The sequence below is a fragment of the Arvicanthis niloticus genome, chromosome X (genome assembly GCF_011762505.2).
Source record: "Arvicanthis niloticus isolate mArvNil1 chromosome X, mArvNil1.pat.X, whole genome shotgun sequence".
NCBI lineage: Eukaryota > Metazoa > Chordata > Mammalia > Rodentia > Muridae > Arvicanthis > Arvicanthis niloticus.
Window position 1 is genome coordinate 34,791,418 of NC_047679.1, and position 14,942 is coordinate 34,806,359.

The 14,942-nt window shown below is 40.7% G+C and overlaps 1 protein-coding gene across 3 annotated transcripts in view; it reads left to right on the plus strand.

The window, feature by feature from the left end:
- LOC117694145 (F-box-like/WD repeat-containing protein TBL1X) overlaps positions 1–14,942 on the plus strand; it is a 165,583-nt gene that overhangs the window by 73,503 nt on the left and 77,138 nt on the right. For 2 of the 3 annotated variants that reach the window (XM_034484924.2, XM_076918379.1), the window contains exon 2: positions 809–877. The exons of the other annotated variant lie outside the window; for it this stretch is intronic. The gene's annotated coding sequence lies outside the window, so the exon portion shown is untranslated. The remainder of the gene's footprint in view (positions 1–808; positions 878–14,942) is intronic. 3 annotated transcript variants of the gene reach the window in all.

Here is a 14,942-nt window from a genome sequence, read left to right on the forward strand (position 1 = left end):
TATGTTTTTCCCACCATATATTTCCTCTACTACAAATTCTAACAGGGCTGTTTGTGTCCTTTAGGGGTGTTCTCTGTATTAGGGGAACAGCTTCAGTTCAGGGTGACTGTGTAGGCTACTATGTAGCCCACGCTAGTCTTGAACTTAAGATCCTTCCGTTCCTGCTCCCTCAGTCTTGGGATTACAGTTGTGCACTGCTGCAGTCTGCCCATATAAAATTACCTTGCATCTTACCTTGACTTAAGAGAAAGATCTACATTTTCACTTAGTGTGCTTTTGGATGACAGAGGAGATTGTGTTAGTGTTGAGAAGATTGCCTGGGGGAATTTCTGTAACTGAGAAATGTCATTTATGGGCTGGTCACGAACAGTCTGAGATCATGGTAAACTCTGAGCAGGTTTGTGTGAACTGTCATTGTTGCTTTTTTACCGAGGTACAACCATCAAGTTGATCAGTGGCTGCCTGCCACGTTACATGATTCTTAGCAAAACTACAGAATGTTGTTGTGATATAGTTATGGAACACTTCAGAGGAGTATATTGTAAGAAATACATCCTTAAATTTGCTGGTGGGCACCCATAGAGTGCTTATACAGGAAGTAACCTAATTGTGATACTGCAGATGATGAAAGAATATGGGTACACTATCTTATATGTGGTCCATTGTTGGCAGACACATCTACATGCAGGACTGATTGACTATACTTAACTAAATTACTTATCTGCCCAGTTATAAGATGTTGACAATATATACTTTAGCATGTGTTAATTGACAGTTTAACCTTACTTTGGGTATTGTATATTAACAGGTAATTGAAGATAGAAGAGAGGTCTGACAAAAAAGTGGAGAAGGGGGATTTGCCTGTATTTGCTTCTGAGTAAGTGAAATGGTTAAAATGGATTTTTCACTAAAAAGAGAATTAACATGCCTAGCCTTCCCATACTTCCTGAGATTAATAAATAAATGCAACAGTGTTGGCTTTGTGCACTGGAAATGGTGATTTACCAACATTTGTTGCAATTGGCTGATTTTATTAGCAAAAGGCTGAGAAAGAAAAGGAAAGAATTATGAGAAATAGCAGCAGCAGTTTATGACAAATGTTTTTTACATTTTTTTTAGATGTGCTGGTCTTGGAACCTTAGACCTTGTGTGTGCCAGGCAAGGATGCCACCATCAGCCTGCACCCCTAAAGCCATACATTACTTTTTAATTTATTTTTAAGAAGTTAGAGATTTATACCATTCTTTTAAATTTTGCAGTACTAGGGGTTAACAGTCCTATGCATGCCGGGCTCTAAACCTTCAATCCTGTATCAGGTTTAGAAAACAAACATGGAGAGTTGACTGCAATGTGTGTACTTTTCAGTGGAGCATAGCTATTGATCTCTTCTGTCTTGTACTATGAGGTTCTTAATCCACTAGTCAACACTAGCTTCTAAAAACAAATTGAAATCATTTGGCACTTGTTTATATCCTGGGTTTTCTCTGTCGTGTATGTCCCCACTGAAATTAGTGTAGACTTGGAATTCTATGTATGTTAGCCAGATTATTTCCATAAACATCTTTTAGCCCCATTCTGAGATATTTTTCATTTGTGATGATCTGGGTAATTTATCAGAATAGGAGGCAGCCTCTGGTAGAATAGGACTTTTGGAGGCTGACATGCTATCTGTCTTTTGTCACTCATTTTACAGTGGGGCATGATTGAGAACATCCATTTTAGGCACTCCTTAAGAACAGCTTCTCATTTTTTAGTATGGTTGTTTTTGTGACTTGTTAACTTCTGTCCTGTTGTAGAGAATGCAGATATGTGAGGTATGGATGAGTTTATTTGGAGCGAGGAGTCACAGAGGTGACTGTGGCCTGTCTAGGTGTGTGTCCTTTGCTAAGTATTTTGTAGCAGCGTTACTGAGATAGACAGTTCACCTGTTTAATGTACACAATTTATGTTTTTTACTACATTCAAAGCATCATATCCCCACCATCAAGTTTAAAATATTTTATCACTTCCTAAAAAACTTGTACCTGTTAGCAGTCATTTTTTTCACTCCCACTTTCCCTAGCTCCTGTGTACCATAGACCTACTTTCTGTCATGTATTTGCCTGACTGTGGCCTTTTGTGTGTGCTGGTTTCCACTCGGTAGACTGTTTTTAAGGACTACAGTGTAGTTTAGTATCACTGCTTCATTTCTTAGTAGACTCAAATGTTAATCTATCATCTACTCAGTCACTCACTACATGGTCAATTTTGAAACCTCTTTTCCTGTGGTGATGGGTACTACTACACTCTGGGTCCTGCACATGCTTTGCCAGCACTCTACCAATGAACTGTGTAATCTCCCAGTCTTCTTATTTTTCTTATAAATACGGCACAAGGCCTCTCTTTGTTGCTCAGCTTGACCTCCAACTCACATCTCTCTTTTACTCTCTGGAGTGAAAGTATGTACCACCATAATTTCTCAAAACTTTTTGCTTTGAAACCATGATAGACTCATAGGAAATTATAGGCATATTACTGTGATTTTTCTGTCGTTAACATTTTCTAGTATTCATATTGTCCTTCCTATAGGACAATCTGTCAGTATACATACATTTGTGTGTGCATGCATGTTAGAGAGGGAGACATAAATGCACATGCACACACACATGCAGAGACAATCATAAACAAATAAATACAAATGCATTTGCACACACATAGAGGCCAACTTCTTAGAAGTCTGGCCAAGCCGGGCCATGGTGGCGCACGCCTTTAATCCCTGCACTTAGGAGGCAGAGGCAGGCAGATTTCTAAGTTCGAGGCCAGCCTGGTCTACAAAGTGAGTTCCAGGACAGTCAGGACTACACAGAAAAACCCTGTCTAGAAAAAAACAGAAAAAAAAAAGAAGTCTGGCCAAAAGCATTGCATGTACAGAATAAGACTTGAATGGCTACAGTATTGGATGTACAGTAATGTAGTAAGAAATGACATGCTCTTAGAGCCCCTATCCAATGTGCATGTTCTCAGTGTACTTGTACATTGGGAAAAGAATCACCATACTGTATTAGTTCATTCAGGCTATTGTAACAAAAAACTAGAAATCTATTCTCTCACATTTCTGTAGGCTGAAAGTTGAAGACCAAGGTACCAGGAAAATTCAGTTTCTGGCTAGCCATTTCTTTTGTCTTTTAGGTGGCTATCTTTGTGTTGTTCTCTTGTATCACATCACCTTTTCAGTGTGCATTTTTTTGTGGAGAGCAAAGGAAGGAGGGGGCAGAGAGCAAGTGCGTGCGAACGCAGGAATGTTTTTGCTTTTCTTAGACTGCCTCTAAACCCTAATAAATCAGGGCCCTAAGCTTATGAACACATTTGAACAGAATTGCTGTCCTAGATGCTCACCAGGTTGTAAAGCTGTGGATGGGCCATGGAGAGGGTTAGAAATTGTTCCATGAGGGATCCACTTAAGTTGTGTATATTTTTTTGGATGCAGTAAGCATGGATATTAGCTGTTTCTTTGGCATACTGGTTTCAGTTTTCCAGTGTATATCTAGGACTAGTACAGTTGCATCTTATGATAGTTCTAGGTTGTATATATTTGTGTGTATAAAGAGTACATAGGTGTGCGTATGCATAAGGAGTACAGAGGTCAACATCAGATATTTTTCTCACTTGCTCTCTACCTTGTTTTTTGAGTCAGAGTCTGTCACTGAAACTTGAGTTTATTGATTCAGCTGGATTGGCTAGATTGTTTGGCAGCAAGTCCAGAGATCCTTTGCTCTCCCAGCTCCTCATCCCTGGGGTTACAGAGTCTGCTGTTCTGCCAGGCTTCTTAAGTGGGTGCTGAGGATCTGAACTCAGGTCTTCATGCTTGCATAGCAAGCACTTTATCCACCAAGCCATCTCCTAAGCCATAATTTTAGTTTTTTAAAGAAAGCTTCATATTTTTCATAATGGTGGCAATAATTTGCATTCTCCCCCAACAATATCGAACGGTTCTCCTTGATTATGTCCTCACCAGCACATATTAGTTTAGTCTTATTGATTACTGGGATAAGGTGATACCTTACTATCGTTTTCATTTGTGTTCCTCTGTTGATTAGAGATGGCTTGCTTGCTTTCTCTCTCTCTCTCTCTCTCTCTCTCTCTCTCTCTCTCTTTCTTTCTCTCTCTCTTTCTTTCTCTTTCTTCCTTTCTTTTCTTTCTCTGTTCCTTTCTTTCCTTTCATTATCTTCATGTTGGTTGAAAATATTTTTTATACAATATATTCTGATTACTGTTTCCCCTCCCCAGCTTCTCCCTACCCACCCAAATACCTTTTCTCTTTCAGTAGAATACATATTGATATCTAAAAATTAATATCAAGCTAAATAATAATAAACTGGAATTCTCTCCCCCCCCCACCCAGGATAGGGATTTGGATACATCCTATTTAGGACTGAGTGTTCTTGGTCTCTCATTCTCTGCACATTGTCCAGATGTATTTTTGTCTGTATATTGTTCCCATCTGCTGCAGGAAGAAGCTTAAGATGATGACTGAGTACTGATACTGCTCTGTGAGTATAGCAGAGTATCATTAGGAGCCATGTTATTGCTACATTCCTTTAGCAGAACAGTAGTAGCACTTGGTTTTACCATAGGTCCCTAGGCTATCTAGTTTCAGATTCTTGACTGCTCAAGCAGCATTGGATATGGATTCTATCTCATGTACTAGGCCTCAAATCCAGTCAGTTATGGGTTGATTACTCCCATAAGCTTTGGGTCATTATTGTGCCAGTGTATCTTATAGATTGAAGGGTTTGTGGCTGGATTGTTGTTTACCTTTCTCCTTTAGTAGCAGACAGTACCATGAACTCTAGTCATTAGGGGTCTAGGTAAGCACCAGCTTGACTTCTCTGTGCTCAGTGAGCTATGCAAGTGTTGTCAGCAGTAGGGCCTTTGCATCAGTCTGTGGCAACCAATAGCCTTGGTAATTACCTGGATTGTATAGGGGTATCCATAGAACCCCCCTTGGCTAACAACTCGATTAGATGTTACCCATTCCTGGCACTGAGGATTTCATTTGGTGTTAAGATGTCTAGTTGAGGCTTTGTCTCCCCCATTATTTGGTGATTCCATTTAGATGTCTTTCATTTATTATACAAGATTTCCATATGACCCTTCAAATGGTAGTTAGTTTTAGTTGTCTCTTCTCATATTCCTTTCCTCATCCCTTCTTCCCGTCCTTCTCATTTGACATTCCCATTCTATATCTTTTCCTCATCCATTCATAGCTATCTGTTGTATTTCCTTTTCCTATGGAGATCTGTTCCTCCCCTCTAGTCCCTTACTCTAAACCTAAGCTATGTGAGTCTACAGATTGTAGCCTGCTTATCAAAGACTTAAGACCTAACAGCCACATATAAGTGAATACAGGCCATATTTGTCTTTTGGGTCTGTGTTACCTCACTTAGGATGTTTTTCCTAGTTCCATCCATTTAACTGCAAATTTATTGTTTGTTTGTTTTTTTTAAATGAATGAGTAAATTGTGTAAATGGACTACATTTTCTTCATTTATTTTTCTTTTGGGGGACATCTAGGTTATTTCCAGTTTCTGGCTGTTATGAATAGAACAGCAGTGAACATTAGATGAACTCACATTTTAAAATGTGGGTGTGATAATGCATGTTTGTCCTAGCAGTAAAGAAGTAGACACAGGTGGACCTGTGTCTCTGTAGTAGAATGAGATCCTTTGGGTATATATGCCCAAGAGTGTTATAGCTGGATCTTGAGGTAGATCAATTCTCAACTTTCTGAGGAACCACCATATTGATTTCCATAATGGCTATACAAGTTTATACTCCCACCAGCACTGGATGATTGTTCCCCTTGTTCCACATCCTCACCAGCATGAGCTGACACTTGTGTTATTAATGTTAGCCATTCTGACAGGTATAAGAGGGAATCTCAAAGTAGTTTTGATTTGCATTTCCCTGATGGGTAAATATATTCAACATTCCTTTAAGTGTTTCTCAGTCATTTGAATTTCTCTATTGAGAATTCTGTTTAGACCTGTACCCATTTTTAATTGGGTTATTTGTTTTCTTGAGTTCTTTGTATATTCTGTATATTAGTCCTCTATCAGATGTGCAGTTGACGAAAACCTTTCCCCATTCTGTAGGCTGCTGCTTTCTCTGAATGGCAGTGTCCTTTGCCTTACAGAAGTTTCTCAGTTTCATGAGGTCCCATTTACTGTTGATCTTAGTTCCTGTGCTGACATCATCTTGCTCAGAAAGTCTTTTCTTGTGTATGGTTATTTATGCAAATAATTACTTCAAAGGTGAATCTGTTATGGCTGCACATGGTGACAGGAATTTGAGGCAGTGCATGCACTTTCATGAAAAATTCTAGACTGCTTTTCTCAAAGGCTTTTTCCATAATCGCTTTCCAAATTCTCTGCTACTGTTTAGGGACAAATTCTACCTTTCTATGCTTTCCAGGCTCCAAAGGAAAGAACAGAAGAATAAAAGCAGCAGAAGCATCAATATACTGCAAGCATGATTCATCTGCTGCCCTCCCATTCCAAGCTGCTTGCCAGGACTCTCCCTATGTTCAGGACTAAGTAACAGTCCTCTGCCTGTCTTCCTTCACTGACCCCAAGCAAACTTTTTTTTCCACCCCATGTAAACCTACTCCCACGCAGAGCTGAATTTTCACTCTGTTTGGATAAAGTTTTAGATGGCTCCTGTAATCTGGGAGACGAGGTTTCATCTTCATGTGAAAGCATTCTTGATTAGTCTGACATATGGTACCTACTTCTTAACAGAATGCATCTAACTGGAATCCCAGCTCTGTTTGCATCTGACTGGGTTCTGGCCTGTTACCAATATCTGTAATCCCATAGAGATGCTGTATACTGGTCAAGGGTGTTACTTTATTCACATTGGATAGTTGGACAGACTTTGCTGTTTTGGTGTAGAGATGTGTGCGCCATCTCCTGATCTTCATTCACTGTTACTTTGCTCATCAAAGGATGGTGCAGCCAATCAAGTGTTTGCAAGCTTGATCTCCAGGACCTATGTTTACAAAGCTGTGTGTAGTAGAAGGGAGCCTGTAATCCCAGTGCTGGAGAGGTGGAAACAGGATGCCTAGGGCTCATGAGCCAGCCAGTTTGGCCAGTGGTGAGATCCAGGTTCAATGACAGACCCTGTGTTGAAAACAATGGAGTGTTGTTGAGAAAGATACCAAACACCTATATCTTTGACCTCCACAGGCATGTTCACAAATGTACACACACACACGAATACATACATAAAATACCTGGCTTGTAGATATGGGGCAGGAATTTTGGCATATTAGTTTGTGGTAACCCAGGTTTCATCTGATAGGTAGCAAATGTGCAGCTCATTGAAATAATGAAAATGAGTGGCAGGAGCTGGGGAGATGGCTCAGGGATAAAGCACTTGCTGTGCAAACACAAGGACTTAGAGTTTGGATGTTCAGTACTCCCATATAAAATAGCTAGTGTATTGCAGCCCAGCTGTATCCCCACTATTTGAGAGACAGATGGAATTCCCAAGGTAACCTAGCTCGCTAGAATAGCCAAATTGGCACGCTTCAGTTTCGTTGAAAGACTTTGTCTCAATAAATTAAATGTGTAGTGAACCAGGAAGACACCTGACACCCATCCCTTGCATACACACACACACACACACACACACACACACACACACAGAGGGGGGGGAGAGGGAGGGAGGGAGGGAGAGGGAGGGGGGCAGGCATGCACACGTGCACATATGCACACATGTGCACACACATTGGCACATACATGAACCACATACATGTAAGCATGCATGCATACCACACATACACTTTAATAAAAGGAAGCTGTATGATCTGTACTTTATTGTGGAGAGAATGCACTTTATGTTATCTTCGAGTGCTCTGCTGGTGTTTTAGAACACACACATGCCTCCTGTTATTGTAAGCTAATTAAAATAAAGCTCTTCCACTCCTTTTCTCCTTTGAAAACCTAGAGAAATTTTCATTTGTAAGGCATTCTCAAAGCAAGAATTTCTGGGTTATTTACTGGGATGCATAAATACTTATTTTGCTTTATGTCTCTAATTTACTTTAAATTTGACTAAGAATTTAATTTATACTTTTTGAAAACATTAATTGGATCATTGGCTGCTTTTATGGTTTTGTTTAAGAACCTCTGAATTAAAGGCAACATATTTGACAGCAATGGAGGGCTGTTACTTACTGATGTTTAAGCTTCTTTACATCTACTTTAAATAAACATTTTCTCCTCCTCTGTATGACCAATGCTTAATGTACAATATATATGCATACATGTCTCCAAAACAGTAGGTTTTAGCTGCACTTATCACCTTACAACTGGATCTTTCTGAAGGTTTATTTACATGGATATTTGATACTTTGCACTCTGTGGATATTTGTCTTTGTCAGTAAGTGGGGGGGGTGTTATTAATCTTGCATGAAATTCAGATAAGCAAGGAACAGATGGATTTATGGTTCTGTAGTTGAGGCTGGTTGATGAATTATGAATAAAATTCTGGGAGGGCTCAAGAGATGGCTCAGCCAATGAGTAAGGTACTTGTGTGTGAACATGAGGACATGAGTTCTATCTATAGAACCCACATTTAAAAAGCAGGTATGATGGTGCATGCTTGTCCTAGCAGTAGAGGTAGAAACAGGTGAACCTGTAGCTTGCTAGGCAGCTAGCTTGACCTACTTATATGATCTCTCTTCTGAGAGATCTGTCTTAATAAACAAGATGAATAGCCATGAATGAAATCTGAGGTTACTCTTTGACACAAACCTTTTCTTCCCCTTACATAAAATTCTTGGCTGTCTCTGATGAGTCCTGGAATGACCTACTTGGACAGAGAATGCATCACTACATGGAGTGCATTCCTTGTCTATCTTCTTGTTGGTTCCATGGAGTAGAATTGGTTTCTCTTTGAGTAAAGTACTGGTGAGTGGTGAAATGCCTTCATCCTATGTGAGAATAAGAGATCTGTGTGTGAGCATTTTCAGTTATTCTGTATCCCAAGAATGACCCTGGAATCCTCATGCCAAGACCAATTTTTTAATTGTGATTACTCTCTGTGTGTTGAACAACTCTTGTTTCCAATCCCCTTGTCCAATAGCGTCCAGGTGAGGGCCCAGGATGTTCATGAAAAAAAAAAAAAGAGAGATTGTGTTTTCTGCTGGAGCATCTTATAAAATGATATAAGGGCCTACAACTTCCTGGAAAGAAGGCAACAGGTAGTGGGGTGCATTGCTCTATGGCATTATCTCCAGTGCAACAGCTCAATTCTTGCATTTAGGAGCGACTGGAAATCATCATTATGTTTTCTGGAGAGTCCAGCTAGGAAGGTTTCATGTAATTAATGGATTCATGGACAGACAAACTTTGCTTGGAAAAGTTTGATGTTGGAAAAGCAAAGCATGCCATGTGTGTCAGTCTTGTGTTCCCAAGAAGAAACAGGAAGAAGGGACTTTGTGGATAGAGCATGTAGAGACAGCCTTGGAAATGATACATCTTTCCACTTCTTGTGTTATGAATACTAGAAAAGCAACTGAACTCCATCCTCCTCTATGAACATTATTAACCTTCTCTACAGTAAAGTGTCCCAGGCACCACTGTACTAAATCATACTGGGCAGCTAGCTAGTCTAGTTGAATCGGTGAGCTCCAGGTTTAGTGAGACACTCTGTCAGAAGACAAGCTAGAGAGTGACAGAGGTTTTGTGCAGAACATTATAGATGAAGTATGCAAAGATTTTCAGATAACTACACTTTTAATCCTGTTGCAGATCTCCCATCTCACCTCATTCTTTTTGAAGAGTAGCGTATGGGAGCTGTTTTCAGCTCTGAAAGGTAATGGCTTGGGTTTAGAAGATACTTACCCAGTTAGAATGCAGCAAGGAGACCTGGGTGACAGTTAATTGTACAAGAATATGGTCTGTGTTGCTGATGAATCTCTGTCTCTCTGTGTACCTGGTGTTTTGGCTTAGGGCTTTTTCAAATGCTGGGCAGTCCAGGAGAGCAAGCTGGGTGGCATTCATCAGAGAAGACCAAGTTACACGATGAGAGGAGGGGAGTCATTTCTGCAGGCTCAGGCAGCATGCCTGAAGGAGTGAGTGGAGGTGCTAGCTCTCTTCCACGCCCTAAAGCCATCATTTTAGACCCAACTAGGTAGTTACCAGGCTCATACTTTTAATTAATTGCATATAAATTATATATGTAATTATTAGGGTGGCATATACCTTCTCTTTTGACTTCCTACTTATTTTTAAAATTATGGTTCTTAAAATCATAACCTTCCAATACTAAGTGGTCAGTTTGTAGAAAATTCATTCATAACATTCTTTAAAATTATCTGTTATTATGTACGTGTATGATTGTTGGTACATATATGCTACAACCTACATGTAGAAGTTACAGGACAACTTTTGGAGTTGGTTTTCTTCCTCCACTGTAAACTCTAGCAATCAGATTCAGGTCATCATTCTTGAGTAGTGTGAAGGCTGTGGTAGCTGGGAAGCAGAGTGGAAGAGGAGGGGCCATGGTCTTTTTATCTCCTTCACAGGCACACCCCTTAGTCACCTAAGTTCTGCCTGTACACATCTGTGTTTTAAAGGTGCTACTAACTCCTTGTAGTTCTACCCTAGGGAGCAAGATTTTATGAGCACATAGACCTTTAGAAAATGTTCCTGGTGCTGTTGGCATACAGTGCACACAGAAGGTGGGGATATTCCATCTCACATTGCTACTTAGAGAAACTGCTTTATACCAGACAGGTGAGAAGCATCCCTATGACAAGACAGAGACAAGCAACAAGCCCTGCTTTATAAACAATGAGCCAAGGGACTCTGAATGAGGTCAGAACTCTGCCAACATGCACAAGGTAGGCTGATAATTCTAGGGCTCAGACAGGAAGCCAGGCATTTCATTGCTCTGTAGCTTCCCATACTATTTCTCCTTTGCTGTTCTCATAAACTACAGACTTGATGTATAATTGTCTGTTGTTAAGGAGTAGAGGGCAGGGTTGTTGGTAGAATGCTTGCACAGCATTCACAAACCCCTGGGTTCAGTCCTTAGCACCTCATAAAATTGAGTATGGTGGTACACAGTTAGAATCCTATCCCATCACTTGAGAGGTAGAGGCAGGAGGTCATCTTTGACCACGTGGCAAGTTGTGGGAAAGCATAGGCTACATGAAAACCTGCTCTCAAACAAAACAAAGAAGACGCCGCGGACATGGCTCAGTGGATAAAGCACTTATACGAATGTGAGGAGTAGTATTTGGATCTATAGAACCCACATAGCTCTCAGAAGGAAGAAACAGCATCCTCAAAGCAAACCGGTGAACTAAAGTAGCTTGTATTTTAGAGCTCTGGGTTCAATTGAAGAAAACTCTTACTATCAATCTCTGTCCTCCACATTCATCAGCATCCATGTGCACATGTACCCACCTCCACAGGTGACCATATATACACACATGTATTCACATTAGAGATATAATCAGTTTTTAAAAACTACCAGTAAGCATTAGAGGTAATGTTAGAACAAGCCCCGAAGCCCTGCAATTTGATTTTGTGTTTAGAGATTCCAGGCCCGGTGTTAAAGCATCACTATGGTCAAGTAAGGAGGGATAGCTAAGCTGCACCTATGTGTCCTTATCATTTTCTTTAACAAACTTCACTTAGAAAGCAACAGGAAAGTGAATTTGGCTTGCCAGTCTGGGCAGCATCTTGACTAAGCAATTAATTGGGAAATCACAAAGAGACTTTGACTTACTTACTTGTTATACTAAGGTGGAATTTTTTAAATTCTTATTGGTAATCCTCATCCCCTGCTAGTCACACACCCTAGAGGAGGTTTTGGCCTCTGGAGACACACAAGTTGTAGGCGTGGTCTCATCAGTAATGCATGCAGGGCCTGTGTGTTGGGATTGTCATTCCAAACTGTGTCAAGCTGGAACAGACAAGAAAGGAGCACAGACCCACAGAGTTCTAAAACAGTGCTCTGTTAATGCTAGGTAGAACTAGGCACTGTAATAAAACAAGCAACTCCTGTGTATGAGGGCAACTGGAACTTCTGTGGCAGGGAGAACACTGTCAAGCTAAGTCCTTCGTTTCTTTGAGATACTGCACGTTATTGTAGTGTTTCTCACCCTGATGACAAGGCAGGACAGCTTGCCAAACAGTCAACACTGATAATAATTATCATGCTAGAAAAACCACAGTGCTTAGAAGTGATTGTGTACTGTTTGGCTGAAAACACAAAGTAATATATGACAACTATGTCAGCCAGGTAGTAAGATGGTTAGGTGAGAATTTAAATTGAAACTATTCCAAAAATAAGCTTTCTGAAAACCACAAGATCCCAGGAGATGTGGACATTATTGATTGCATGGTTTCTTGAAGCAAAAGCTAGTCTCATTATGTGTTGCTTACAGGTGTAGGCAGTTTATTCTTTTCCCTTTTTCAAAATCAGGAATTTGGCTTCTTTTTTAATAATAAAGTTGAAGGGAATAGCAAGCCACAACAAATTGATCAAATGTTATTCTCCAAATTCAACTCTTTTAGTAATTACCAAACCCCATTCAGAGCCGACTTCCTGAAGTGTGCTGTAGGAGGCTGATGGATGTTTCTTGTCCCTGCAGATGGTTTGCATTTAGTAGGTACTTCACATTGCCTTGACTTTAAGAACTCGTTCAAGTCCTGGTACCCTTTCCCCAGATGTATGGTCTTTTACCACAGCCTGTTTCCTCACCTGTAAATGGAGAATTTCTACCCTTTAGGACTGTGTGGTGCAGAATGCAAAACACAGCAGCTGTGGAGGCAGGTGAGTGAATGGGTGAAGGATAGACTAGTTGGAGGGTCTTTCTGCATTGGGCTGGGGTTGAGTACACCCCCAGTGGGGCAACAATAGGGGTCCCTGACTCTTCTCATGGTGGGTTATGTAGTCTTTCTCTGATCTCAACTTGACTGGTGTCTGTCTGTCTGTGTCTGTCTCTCTCTCTTTCTTTCTCTCTGTCTCTGTCACACACACACACACACACACACACACACCATCCACCTTTCTCAAGGTTCCTAGTTCAATGCTCTCTGCATGTGAGCAGCTACAAGCCTGAAGATGACCCTGCGGACATACTCCTGGACTCAAAATTGACCTTTTATCTGAGGCTCCATCAGGGAACTTGAGCCAACTTGTGGATGCAAGTGCACATGTGTGCACTCACAGCATATCTGTTAAGTGTCACTATAGGGATTCTCACAGAGACAAGTGTAGATCTGAAATTTGACATGAAATTTTTCAGCCATTCGGGGACAGGGTTTCTAGGATTTTCACCCTTAAAAGATAGTGCTCCTAATCGGGATAGTCAGTTTGTTGGCACTGTATGTGACAGATCCTGCTCTGTTTTCTCCTTAAGAGTCCTAGGTAGGAAGTGATGACTGAGACATGGGTGACATTTTCCTTTGCAATGTACATGGCCAGTTTCTCTGTTGGGAAAGTCCTGAGTCTACTGTTCTGTCAGGAGCCTTCATGTGCTGATGCTGAGGAAAGGTTTGTTTTTACTGGGCATGCTGTATGGCAACAAAGAGCTGAAGTGCATGGTGTGGATTATCTGTTGTTTAATAGTGAGGTGTTTCCTCCGTACACTAACATGTTCATTTGACCATGCTGCATGCACAGAAATGCCAATTTAGTACTAGATTTTGTATGTTCTCCAGCCATCTCAATAGAGAAAAGGACTAGAGAGGTAACACTTGAAGAAAATAACATAAAATTAGGGAATGGTTTAAGAAGGCTTATGTTTTGTTTCCTTTTAAAAATGTGGGATGTATGTGTAAGAGTGTGTATGTTCATATGTGTACATGTACACATGTGCATTTTGAGGCCAGAGGGCAAACTTGGTCAGGAATGTCAATCACCTTTTCAGATAGGGTCTTTCACTGGTCCGGAGCTTTCCAGTAGGCATCTGTGTGGGTGCAGGGTATAGGACTTAGGTCCTCATGCATATAAGGCAAGAATTTTGCCAACTGAGCTACAATCTTCTCACCCATGTTAGTTTTGATGTGTGCTAAGTGTCCTGTCTAGGGGACAAAGAAATGTCTCAGTGGGTAAAGGTGCCTATTGCCAAACCTGAGGATCTGAGTTCTGGGACCCACATGGTAGAAGGAGAGAACCTGCTCATGAAAATTGCTCTTTTATTCACACACGCACACCCTCCCCACCAACAAAATAAGTAAAATTTAATTTAAAATTGTAAACAGCCCTCTTTAGGATCTGAGGAGATGGGTAAGAATGTTTAGGTGCTACACAAACATGAAACTGGAGTTCTCACTCTAGCTCCCATGTGTGCCTGAGCACTGGTGCTGAGGAAGTTAGAGACAGGAGGATTATGGGTCTTGCTGGCTGCCATTCTATCTCTAGGGAATAAGGTAGAGAGTGATAGAACAGGACCCTTGGCATCTTTCTCTTGTTTTTATGTATACATAGCTATACATGTGTGCATACACCACATTCAAGTCCTTCTGTTCCACTCAACCCTATCCTTAAAAGCAAATGTTATATATCTGTGTTGCCAGTGTGTCTATGTAGGTATGCACATGTGTATGCTGCTGATTGTGGAGGCCAGAAAAGGCCATCACATCCTTTGGAGCTGGAATTAAAGGTGGTTGTGGTCTACCTGATGTGGGTTCTGGGAACTGCCCTTTACAGTAGTGTGTTATTAACCACTGAGCCATCTTACCCTGTCTATCTACTCTAAGCACCATGTGAGTATTCATGTTCTTATAGCTGTTACCACTGTTGAGAAATTAAGAGCCATGAAGAACAGTTGCAACATCCAGGTGTCTAAAAATTGCCCATAACTGAGCTAAATCTTTTTTTAAAACCCTTTCATATGCTGTATTTGTTCATAAGTAATTTCATTTTACCTTCTCCAA